The following is a 13,386-nucleotide window of genomic DNA, read 5'->3' as shown; positions in this document are numbered from 1 at the left end:
TTTTTTGCCTGTCAATGTATTATTTGTTATCAAATATTTCTAGTTATTTTTATTTCAAAATATTCATGTATGACCGATTTTTTTAAAACAAAAATCTCGACGTTGTGGGTTTTCTGGCACACCTCTCAAAAAAAAAATATTTCGTCGCCTATCGAAAAATTAATTTTGGAAATAAATCGCGATGTGGGACCGGTGTTGCACGTTTACACCCCTCATCAGCCGCCTCCCTTGGGAGATGAAGTAATTAAGAGGGAGTCGGTCCTGGTGGGGAGCCGGAGGGAGGTCCTATCCCCAACGGGCAGTGTGCCACTGGCTTCCGAACGGCTCGTGTACTCATGAACCTCAGGCCAAAATAATGATCTTCTCTTTCGTATTCCTCATTGCGATATCAACCGTTCAAGCTCATGGTAAGAGTGACATTAGACACTAAATGGAATTTTCTAAAAGTTCGAGATGAAAAAAAAAAATTAAAACGTCACTATGCCTGTTGAGAAAATTTTCAGTCCATTTAAAAAATATCTATATTTAATTAAAAACAATACAACTTAAGACAAAGAATTTAAGCAAAAGAAGGTTGAACTTTGAAAAAAATAAGGATACAAAAATTAAAATAATTATTGGAAAAGTTATAATGAAAATAGCCTAGTGATTTGGTCATGCTGGTATGCCTATCATCACTATTTTTTTTCTGTCAAATGTCCATTGTTAGTGATTCTTCTGTTATTGCCTCTGACAGAACAAACCAGCGAAGCTAGACGGACCAGTAGGATCGGAAATTACCAACTTGCAGGTTCACAACCCCCAAACTTCAAGGAATACCATTGTTCAAACCGTACTGCAGAATCTATTACGTTATTGAAAGGGGTAAATCATTAAATCGAAAATGACGGCAATCAATCATAAAACTCACTGGGTTTTTTGACCGTTGATCTAGTTTTTCTGTCCGTTTTATGATCACCAACAGAAAATCTAATTTATTTCTACAGATACCTGGTTTTATACAAATTTAAATTCAACTGGTACTAAAATAACAATAGAAACCCCAAATTGTAACTTAGGAAACAAAAACCAATTTTTTTATTTAAAAAACAAAAAATGAAATTTTTACGACACAGTACTCGTAAAGAAAACTTTCCTGTTTTTTTTCTTTTCATACTAACTCTGTACAAACGTAGAACTACAATAAAATGAATATAATAATTTTAGTAAAATACGATTATCCTTACAAATATAACAAGATGAAATATAATGATTATTTGGAGATCGTGAGATGCGATCAGGTGTGACGTAGGCTTAGAAAAATATTTTTTTATCGTACCAACGTTTCGATCTTTATTGAGATCATCTTTAGTGCATGGGATTTATAAGTATTGTTTAAATTATGCAAATACATGTAAGATGTGAAAAATGAATTTCTAGCATTGCATAAATTCATTTTTCACATCCTACATCTATTTGTATAATTTAAACAATGTTTATAAATCCCACGCACTGAAGATGATCTCAATAAAGTTCGAAACGTTGGTCTGATAAAGAAAACGCTTTTCTAAAACCTACGTCATACCAGACCGCATCTCACCATTTCCAAATAATTATTAACGGCCACTAAACACCACACATAAAATATAATAAAAATAGGGCATTTTCTCAACCCTGCAGATATCAAGGAGATATCTCAAACAATAGCCTTGCCTAATATTGCTCAAAAGTGAATAATCTCACATTCGACAAAATCCCATACATAAAAGTGTTGAAAAGTTAAATGGAATATTACGACAGTCAATCAATCACTCGCTTTCTTGTTCATAGCTTTACCCTTTTTCTGTTTTATGATCATCGATCTTTTTACATAAAGTCTGGCCAGTTATTTTTTAAACGTCCTCTTCTACAGTTCTGTTATATATTTTTTTACCGGCCGATCAATTTAACTACTATTAAAAATATATATAAAACACTTTTAAAATTAAAAACTTAAACAATCTTTCGATCATATCAGCTTTTCACATAGCTTCTGTAATTTATTAGAACTGTTTTAGAAATTGATTATCATCCATTGTTTACTATTAAGCACGGGAATTGAAAACGGTTTCGAATAACCGTGGTAATATCTAAATAGTGATATACAGTAAGGTACTGCCATTAAAATATTCATACATGGTAAAAGCACTGGGATTTGTTTCTTGTTTTATGGATTATTGCACAATAGCTAACTTAAAGGGTGAACTCAGAGGAAATATTTTACTGAGAGGGTGATTCTGGGAAAATATCTGAGGGTTGATTTCCAAGTAAGTTAACTATCATACTTTAAATTATATATCATAGTTTAAATCAAATAGAATTTTTATTTCACACTTGATGAAATTATTTTTATGACTTTTAGTCTTTAGAAAGGAGATGATTTAGTTATGTTTATTGTGGTTCAAAAACGGCCGTTTATTCCATAGTCTGTATAGAACAATGTCAATTATTTTTGACATGTTTTATGAATTAATTTTAATTTGATATATTGTTAATTATTGAAAAAACCCAACATGCATGAAATTGTCGGTAAATTCGTGTTTTGAATTAATATTTTTGCCCGTTGGCTTCGCGTCGGTTTGAACTTCCGGCCGTTTTCTTTTATTGAATTCATAATAATTGCTTTTAGTGTGGAATTTCATTGTGGAATTTTATTAATTGGGTTTTGTTGCGATAAATTTAATTTGTATCATCATGTTCAAATTGTTCTTTGATTTTAAACCGAAACCGTGTTTTTGTTTTAATTACTTTGCATGCTTTATGAGCGAGTTCATTGTTCAATTTCATTCATTAATGCGCGTTTGAACATAAATTTTATTTTCCGTCGCTATCAAAAAGTCAGGATTTATCAAAAATCAATAACACCTTGTGCGGTTTATTGATTGACTTATGTAAGCTCAACTCTGCACATTTATGTACAAATATACCCACATGAATGAACTTATGACTTACGAGAATCACCAACTTCGGTGTTTTGGCAGTCTGGGGTCAGACCCGGGACTTATATGTCCCGCCGCTGAAGTTAGGGCTGAAGGGGCTGTCAACAAAGTCATTTCAGACCTCGTGCAGTTTTTAAAACTTGGACACACTAACAATCACTCAAGTACGGTGGTGAAGTGCTCGATATTTCTTCATCACCCTTCACACCTATTATATAATTAATCTAATCTGTGTAACACACTAATAAATACATTCATCTCATTACACATTCGAAAGAAATACAACACGATATGTCTAACAGTACTTGTAAAATTAAATAGCCTTTTTTCCTCAAAAAATCAGAAGTACTCAAATACTCAAACCCTAGTTTATACGCTAATATTTTATAATCTATACATTTGGTCGACATTAAACAATACATATTTATTTGCTGATTTGTCACATGCCAGGTCTGTAAATATTTTCAACTTTAGCTAAAGCAGATTTAGTATTTTGATCATATACGTCTAACTCTGTGATTGCGATGATTGTCTGATGATTGCGTCAAAATATGACAGAAAAAACGTCTTGAATTTATAATTGTCGAAACCCATTTGACATATCTACGCTCGGATACAGGACGAACTTGGGTCGAAATGATTGACATTTGACCCTCAAATCAAAGCAAACTATCAGCAAGTTTCTCGTCAAGATGTCTCATTTGAGGATGGCAATTGCAAAAACTTTATTAGTCGCATAAATGGAATTAATACTAAGTTAAAAGGGTCAAAAATTCAAAATACCGTGTACCAAAGTACAAAAACGTAGGTCGCAATTAGTTCTGAACTGCTTTATTTAGGAAATAGATATGTTTACCTACTCGGACGATACTGTAACAACTCGAATCCAATATCCAGGAACATCTTGAGCCTATCGAAGACAGGTCAAAAAGTGGAAGACAATACTGAATGGAGAGAAATGCACTCATTGTACTTTTACGCTGAAAAAGCAGCCTTTTCCTCCATTGTACATCAACAACGAAGAGATACCAGTTTCCACTCATGTCAAATACCTGGGAATCTCTACAGCAGAGTGACGTGGAATCCGCAAACAAGACTTAAAAAACAGCAACTTAATACAAGACTTGGTCTACTACGAAGACTTCTAAGACCGAAATCGACTTTGACATACGGAGTGGAACTGTGGGGTACCGCCAAGCCTTCCAGTATTTCCAATCGAAAGTCCTTAGACAAATTGTCAAAGAACCTTATTGAAACATCACTATCCTCAAAGACCTCAACATTCCTTTTGTCAACGAACTAATCCGGTCCAGATTCCAAACCTTCTACACCAACCTTTCGAACCATCCCAACTATACTGCTCGAGCCCTCTCTACTCATTCCCATCTTGACAACCACCACGCCGTTTCAACCGACGGTGGACTCGGGACCTCCTTGACCCCTAATTATACACACCGAGTGCTCAGTGTATTGCTCACATTGAAAAAAGCCTTGTATCAAGAACAGAGACCGATTTCCTAAGTCAAATATTTAGGTCTGTTTCCTAGACAGCAGACTGATCTGGAATCCCCATACAAGAGACAACGACTTAACAAAAGACTTTGACAACTACGAAGACTTCTAGGACTGACTTTTTGACTGTGAACACTAAACTATCCTTATACAAGACTTAAGTACGACACTTCGGACGTACGGAGTGGAATGTGGGTTTTGCCAGGGCATCCAATCCTTCCAATAAAAAGTGCTCAGACGTCAAAGCTCCTAATGAGTTACTAACCTCAATAAGCTACACAATTAGTCCAATAATTGTTTTGTCTATGAATTGTTCTCAATTCTAAAGGTTTTACTCCATCTCGATCCATTCTAACCTTCCTTTCTACACATTCCCATACCGAGAACCCGCCATGTCGCGAGGAAGAACTCATTGCCCCTTAACCCCTCATTCTGAGATCCAGCATTGGTGTTATCCAGGTGCGTTGCATGTTAGTGCTGCGACCGCCTAAAAAACGTCTTTTATTACAACCATTAAAGAATAGTGTAATAAAAAGAGGTTTATATGGTTTAATTTCGTTTTCAATCTATGAGTTTCTCTTCGTGTGGTTTCATGGAAAAGTGACATTGTATGGATAGTATACGAAGTAATAGTATGCCCAGTTTGCCACGACTACAATCTTCTCGAGAATTGAAAAAATTGTACATATAATCATACATTTTTTCCAATAAAGCCTATGCAAAATCTCAGAAATGTTGTCGTCAACTTTATCTTCAAATTTAGAAAACCTATAAAATTATATCCACTATATTTAGTGGTCTGACTGACCAAATTACGTCTTTCAATTATTTTATCTTTTTATGTAAGGTTTTAGTTGAAATGAAAAAGTTAGTGTCGCGAGCGAGATTCGAACCCACGACCGTCGGCTAAATACCCCGCTGCTCTACCACTTGAGCTGCTTTAATCCACTCGGAACCAACTCCCCATCTCAACCTACAATAGTTCGAATTTTCCCTTCTTTTTGCCATTTTTCAAATGTCGTGTAATCAGGATGAAAAATGGAAAAAGGAGGGAAAATTCAAAAGGTGGGGTTGAGAAGTTGGCGTCCGAGTGGATCGAAATCACGATAGCTCAAGTGGTTAGAGCAGCGGCGTATTGAGCTGAAGGTCGTGGATTCGAATCCCGCTCGTTACACTAACTTTTTCAGTTCAACCAAAACCTTACATAAAGAGATTTAATTGATAAAATTATATATTGCTTTATAAATTAAAATCGGTATAAATAAGTCTACTATTGTGGATTTTAACTATTTCATTCATTGCTGTTCTTTATCTAACATTTACTGTAATTTTTTTTCTACTAGGCATGTTTACGTCTATTACGCTTAGGATGATAAGATAATCGTGATAATCGACACTACAATTATTTTCCTATCAAATTGCCAGACTCTATTTACCTCAGGTTGTTTGGTTCCCAAAGTGTTTAGATCCAGTCCAATTTGAAAGTTTCTGAAGGCAAAATGAACTTTTCCTCGCTTCTCCTTGTATAAATATTTCCAATGGTTTAGCATTGACCAGCAGTAACAGCCGAAGTTTGCTTAACCGGATTATTGAGCCACAGGACAATTTGATAATTATTAAAAGGTTTTTGCCGTTTATTTTACTTATATAATTTTTTGCTAGGATAAAAAATCGCCGAAACCATGAATGAAATTTTTATTACTTTAAACAATTTCGATGTATTTCCAAAATTTCTACTCCTTGCAGTGCTAATTTTTTAGTAATGGCTAATTTTGCTGCCATTGGTAATACAGGATTATAATATTGACAAATGATGAAAACCTGAATGGGAAATCGATTAATTCTCGAATAGTTTATGAAAATCGTATTTTGTTTGAAAAAATATTTTCTCTAATTTCAACGAAGTTTTTATTTTGTATCTTACTTTAATTGAAGATTATTCGAACTAATTGAATATTTATTTACGATAAAGAGGTCTATTTTGTACAGTTTCAGCATCTTGATTGTCCGATTTTCGATGATTTCTTTGTGAGAGGGAAAATTACTGGGAGGCTGTATTCTTTTGGAAATAGGGGAAACTAAATGAATCACAAACGTGTAAAGGGAAAGAAAATTGGATTCGTTTAACTTCAATGGAATACAAAATACTTTTATTCCTAAAAAGGAGCCAAACAAATTTATTATTTATGATGTTTTTCTTTACAGTATCTTCTTCAATATAAGAAGGTTGTATGATGTTAAATCGTTTATTAAAACATGCTGTCCTTAAATACTGAAAAGGAGGTTAGTTAATAAATGTATGGTGTTTAGTAACTGCTAGTCAATGATTTTTCATTCGTAGATCGTGGGATGCGGTCTGGTGTGACATAGGTTTTAGAAAAAAAATTTCTTTGTCATGCCAACGTTTCGATCTTTATTGAGATCATCTTCAGGGCTCAATGTGTTTCTTCTCCGTGTAGATGTCTCATTCTTGTGTGTCGTTTGAGAGTGCCTCAAGTCACACAAGAATGACACATCTACACGGAAACAAACACTTTAAGCCCTGAAGATGATTTCAATAAAGGTCGAAACGTAGGCATGATAAAGAAAATGTTTTTTCTAGAACCTATGTCTCACGAAACCGCATCTCACAATCTCCGCATAATTAATTAATGAAGTATTTTAAAAAATACAACGGAAAGGGATAACTTTTTGATTGTAAGGATTGATTTAGAACTTTCGTAATTTTCAACAGCATTTTGATCGGAAAGTGTCTAATGACAATTAATTTAAGCATTGAAAATGTATATTTTTTGTTTGTTTAATTTAGTTAAATAATTAATTTTCCGTTGTCAATAATATTGTTTTGATAAGAATCTTTTAAAATGAAATTAAATTGTACTGCATACGATCCGTTGTTCATACTTCTTCAAGCAGCAACTTTAGCTTGAAACCGAACTCGAACGGTCAAAAGTTCAGATTTGTTTTTCGGACGTTTAAGGACAGATTTCGTTGGAAAATTCATGGTTTAATTGAAAACTTCAAGACACCCTCAATTTCGACTCCCACGTCCTGAAGTTTCCGACCATTAATAACAACACGGTTTGCGTATAAAGGTTGGCGATGTTTAGGGGATGAAGGGCACACCGCGATCTTACATTTCTTCTGATTAAAAGTTTCATTTTTTTATTATACACGCCTCTTTCATAAACAGTCTTCAAAGCATATATAAATAAAATGCTTGTCGACAACTCGCACCGTAATAGAAGCAAGATGGTTGCAAACCAGAACAGATCCACATAATTAATTTACCCTGTGTCAGCAACTGTGGGCCTATCAATGTTGACGTTCATACACATTGAACGTTCCGTATATTTGCTCTTTATTAATCATTTATCTGCCATTATAATATATTGGTTGAGAAATGAAATTAAAAGTACTTGTTATAATTTTTTTAAGTAATTTTCATTTGACTTGATTTTAACTATGGTAGCAATCCCTGGTGTTTAGTGACCGTTAATGATTATTTGGAGATCGCGAGATGCGGTCTGGTGTGACGTAGGTTTTAGAAAAACATTTTCTTTGTCGTGCCAACCTTTCGATCTTTTAAATTAATTAATGTTTTGGTTGAGATAAAAAAGTCAGTGTCACAAGCGGGATTCGAACCCACGACCTTCGGCTAAATACGCCGCTGCTCTACTACTTGAGCTACCGTGACTTCGATTCACTCGGACACTAACTTCCCATCTCAACCCCACCTTTTGAATTTTCCCTTCTTTTTGCCATTTTTCAAATGTCGTGTAATCAATCTATTTGATTCTCGGCGACAAATGAAATGGCCACGGAGAACTTTAGTGAAGTATACTTCATTTTGCTTATTACATTAATTAGCTTTCGTGTCCGCTTGACCAAATAAATTATTTTCAATTAATTAAGGTTTCGGTTAAGATAAAAAAGGAGGGAAAATTCAAAAGGTGTGGTTGAGATGGGAAGTTAGTGTCGGAGCGGATCGAAGTCACGATAGCTCAAGAGGTAGAGCAGCGGCGTATTGAGCCGAAGGTCGTGGGTTCGAATCCTTTTTGTCACATTGACTTTTTTATCTCAACCAAAACCTTAATTAATTGAAAATAATTTATTTGGTCAAGCGGACCACGAAACCTAATAAATGTTTTTTCTTTATTGAGATCATAGGGCCTGGGATTTATAAACATTGTTTAAATTATACAAATATATGTAGGATGTGAAAAAATGAGTTTATACAACGCTAGAAATTTTAGAAACAATCAAAGTATTCGTACTCACTCAAAGTGTTTGTTTTCTGTGTAGATGTGTCATTATTGTGTGTCGTGTTGAGAGTGTGTGAGATATTGATGTTTTATGTTTATATCCGTTGGATTTTGAACGGGTGAGGAAATAATCACCAACTACAACTCAACACTAACCCCATCCACTACTACTAATAATGCTACATCAAATCTATCAAATACAGACAAACCAACATACATTTCCATGCCATTCATTCACGGCCTATCACATAAATTAAACACATTTCTCTCTTCTGATAACTTTAAAATAACTTTCAAAAATTCACATTTTTTCCAATATTAACGACTCATACCAGGAACAAATAAATCTGATGTAATTTACAAAATCAGTTGTTTAAATTGTCCGGCAACTTACATCCCAATATCTGGATAAGAGGGTAAAACAACATCTATTGCAAAAAAAAAGAAGAAACAAAATCCTACAGCATTGGCTACCCACCATTTTGAACACAACACAATTTCTATTTCAACAATCCTAAAATATTACACACAGAACTAAACAAACATAAACGTAACTTTTTGAGTCTAAAATTTCGAACATGGTCTAAAATTCATTTTTCCACATCCTACACGCATTTGTATAATTTGAGCTATATTTATAAATCCCAGGCCCTGAAGATGATCTCTATAAAGTTCGAAACGTAACTCGATCAAGAAAATGTTTTTCTAAAACCTACGTCATACCAGAATGCATCACACGATCTCCAAATAATTATGGTAATAATCATGGTAAAACGAAAGTTTATCAAAAACATACAATTTTAAGTCAATTTGTTTTTTCTTTCAATTATAAAGTCAGAAATAATTTGGACTTGAACGGTATAAGAAAAATAAGAAATAGTCAAGGAGCCGGTTTGCTTTGGAAACATCCCAGGTGGATTCCACAGGGGATGACAAATCCGAGATAAATTGTAAGGTCACAGGGACGGTAAGGGCCAAGGGTGAATCACTCATGTCAAATTGAGTTAAAAAATGTTCTTTGCATAGGACGAAAATAATGCTTCGTTTAATGTTTGCCAAAAATATTATGCATTCTCAAATGTAATTGGAATTACATTAGGTTTATAAAAATACATAACAAATTTCAAAAACCAAAACACGTATCGAGTAATGTAAACCATAATTGTTTATAAAAATGAATTTGGATACATATAAACGAACTTGTAACACCAGGGAAAAAAATTTTTCATAGCAAACATAAAATAAAATTTTTTGCACCGAATTTATTGGTAGCAATTTTTTTGTCTCCGATGTCCGATTTTAAATTTAAAAATTCATAAATTCTCTGGATTTTATTCGGATTCAAAATTTGATAAACGTTTACATGCTGCTGTTCTCGACTTTTGTCCTCTCACCACGGGTAAGGTTTTTGTCATTTTTTAATGACAAAAATAAAGCTAAAATCAACAAAAAAAACCAAAAATTTTATTTTATATATATCTAGTTAGAATTTTTTTACGATAACTTAAGTTGTTACGCCATTGAGTGAAGTTTTGAGGATTCTAAATTCTTGTGAAGTGTCCAATGGAGTTCGATGGACACCTTTTATAATTATCGTCACTTTTGCAATTTAAAAAAATCAGGCATTTTAGAAGGGGAAAAATTGAATTGATTTTTTTTAATTTAGCAAAAATGTGTTTTCGGCGTTTCTTTGGAGTGAAAAAAAACAAACGGATATATACTAACAAAATATTTCAGCCTGTTTTGCTAGGTCGCTCAAAATTTATTTGGCAGTTAGGCTAGGGTATTGTAGACATTGAAATGCATAATTTATGACCGAGCATCATAGAAATGTAGGCTAAAATATAGTTTTTAACGCGAAACGAAAGGGAATATTTGTTAGTTACACCCAAAAAAGTCTGGAAACAAATTTTTCAGAAAAAAATTATCTCATCTTTTTCTGTTCTGGATGCACTCGGAAGGGGGTTTTGTGGACTTGGTATCAGTGATTTTAATTTTTTTTACACTTTTTTACACTGAAAAAAAAATTGAAAATAAATATTAACAAATGTAGAATAAGAAATTAATATTCAAGATTGTATTCAATAGAGGTTTAGATAATAAAATTTTGAAACACCAAAAATACGATTCGACTAAAATATGTCTAAAACCATTAAATATATAATTTCATACCAAATATAAAACCAAATGTCCGTTGTTATACTTAAAAATTCAGAAATTTTCCAGATTAAACCCAAAAATGAAAATCATTTAAAAGTGGCGTTTCTCTTCTACCTGAGGTGTGAACTTTAATTACCGTTATGTGATAATAAGTGAGATAAATTAGGGTCAAACCAACAAAAAATCATTGAAATATTTTATTAATTATGACTATTAATTAAGACTTTAAAAATTGATTAAGGATGTCACATTTCCACCGTTTGGATAGTTTTAAATTAGACTATTTTAAGTCATCGCCATTTTTATGATTTTTTAGAAAAAAAAACACTCAGAATTTTGCAGACGAAAATGGTATAGATTTTTTTTTATTTTATCCTAAATTTGCAGACCGGGTTTTTTGGGATGCAAAAAACGAATTTCAGTCTTGTTTCATGCAAACAAAACTATGTTTTATTCTGGTTTGCTAAGTCATTTGATCATTAAATCAAAATTGTAAATGGGAGCTATTGCAGACAGCGAAGTGCATATTTATGACCGAGCTACTTAACAAAGTAGGTTAAAATTATAAAGGTATAACTTTTTTTCAGTAACGAACAACGTTGATCTTTCTTTCTTGCTTCCCCGAATACAAATTTTAAGAAAAGTCCAAATGATTCAGAATTTTTCCAAAAAAATAGTGATACGAGTTGAAACGATTCTATAAATCCACAGGAAATATTATAGGTGTTTTTAAGTTTATAAATTTTGCGATAATTGCCCAAACTTCTAATAAACAAAGTGAAAATAAAAAATTAGATAAAATAAAAAAGAACTGGGCTTAAAAAATAAAAATTTTAATGGGTTTTTCAATTAATTAAGGATTTTTGTTGAGATAAAAAAGTCAGTGTCACGAACGGGATTCGAACCCACGACCTTCGGCTAGATACGCCGCTGCTCTACCACTTGAACTATCGTGACCTCGATCCACTCGGACACTAACTTCCCATCTCAACCCCACCTTTTGAATTTTCCCTCCTTTTCAAATTCAAAAGGTGGGGTTGAGATGGGAAGTTAGTGTCCGAGTGGATCGAGGTCACGACAGCTCAAGTGGTAGAGTAGCGGCGTATCTAGCCGAAGATCGTGGGCTCGAATCCCGCTCGTGCCATTGACTTTTTTATCTCCCTAACCAACTAAAAACCTTAATTAATTGTAATATATTAATTGGTCAAGCGGACCACGAAATTAGTGAATTTAGGTTCTAATAACGTTGAATTTGGATAAAATCTTGAGGAGATTTGCATTTGGTTATGCAAGTGGAACAACAGAAATCTACGAGAAAAAAATTGCTTGAAATACACCCCAAAAATGACTTCTTTTGGTTGCTTTCAAAATTCCTATTTAATTGTCTTACAGGATGCTTAGAACCAATACCATTTGTCTAAAAAAAACTTTTTTTGGCCTACCTTACTTGAAGTGTCTTTTGGCTTTGCCAATTTTTACATATCTAACCAAATTGAATTTTTTCATTAGATTTAGTCAATATTTCCAACTTGATATTTAAAAAATTTATATTAATAAAACTTTGTCTATAGATTAATCTAGTAATTGCTGAAATAGTATTTGGTTGTTTCTGGCAACATCTTCGACCTATATTGATATTGTTTAGGTCTTTACAAAGACTTCTATCCTTAAGGACGAAAAACTGCTTGACATAATAAAGAGTTAGTAGAATCGAGTCTGAAAGCTTTATGTTTGTTTTACTCGAGTTCTTTTATTCTTTCTTCGATCTGCTCACTGTTGTTTAAAAATGGGCTACGATGGACGATTCGGTCGAAATATTTACATAAACGGCAAGGGTAAAAAATCCAATTCATACTCTCCAAATGACCGAACGGTTTCAATTTTTTGTATGTAAATTTGATCTGAGATACCAAAAGTTTTAAAGTATTTTTTATGATTTTTTTCTGAGGTTTCAATGAACCGTTGACCACTCTTTTGCCATGCTCGTGTATGCTCTATTTCTTCCACTACCATGGGATTTGACAAGATTTGTGATTACTAATTTTTGCCACGCGACATCACTATTCTATTTCTTCAATTGTCCTGGACAGAGGTGTGGAGGTGTTTGACCAAAATGCCAGTACCTAGTAATACAGTGCTACAGAGTAGGTGCTATTTGTCGATGAGCAACTTCAGCGCATAGCCAATTTCTTAGCATTGCTAATATCCAGCTAGCATTAAGCTGGATATTTGGAGCTTTAGTAGCTTTAGGAGGATAGATAGATAAATGTATCAGTCGGGTTGTACAATATACTGCGCCTTTTGAGAGCTATTTTATCTACATACCATACCATATGCTTAAAGCACACCGGTAAGTCCTAGTTCCTCAAGGAATTTGATTAGGCCCGGTTTGAGTGGTTGAATTTCTTCTGTTCTTAGTTTGTATGTCCCAAAATTTCTTCCTGCGGGCAAGAGAAGCACCACAGTTTATTGGAAGGTGTATTGGTGTCTTC

At 33.5% G+C, this 13,386-nt stretch overlaps 1 long non-coding RNA gene across 1 annotated transcript in view; it reads left to right on the top strand.

Moving 5' to 3' along the window:
- The first annotated feature begins 301 nt into the window (after window positions 1-301).
- LOC112128053 overlaps window positions 302-13,386 on the top strand; it is a 126,645-nt gene continuing 113,560 nt past the window's right edge. The window contains exon 1 of the long non-coding RNA XR_002910843.1: window positions 302-407. This is a non-coding gene — a long non-coding RNA (uncharacterized LOC112128053). The remainder of the gene's footprint in view (window positions 408-13,386) is intronic.

This window comes from Cimex lectularius, unplaced genomic scaffold, assembly GCF_000648675.2.
Source record: "Cimex lectularius strain Harlan isolate CLEC.00 unplaced genomic scaffold, Clec_2.1 scaffold366, whole genome shotgun sequence".
NCBI classification, from domain to species: Eukaryota; Metazoa; Arthropoda; class Insecta; order Hemiptera; family Cimicidae; genus Cimex; species Cimex lectularius.
The sequence above is the reverse complement of the archived record's forward strand: the minus strand, read 5'-3'. Positions and strand labels throughout refer to the sequence as shown.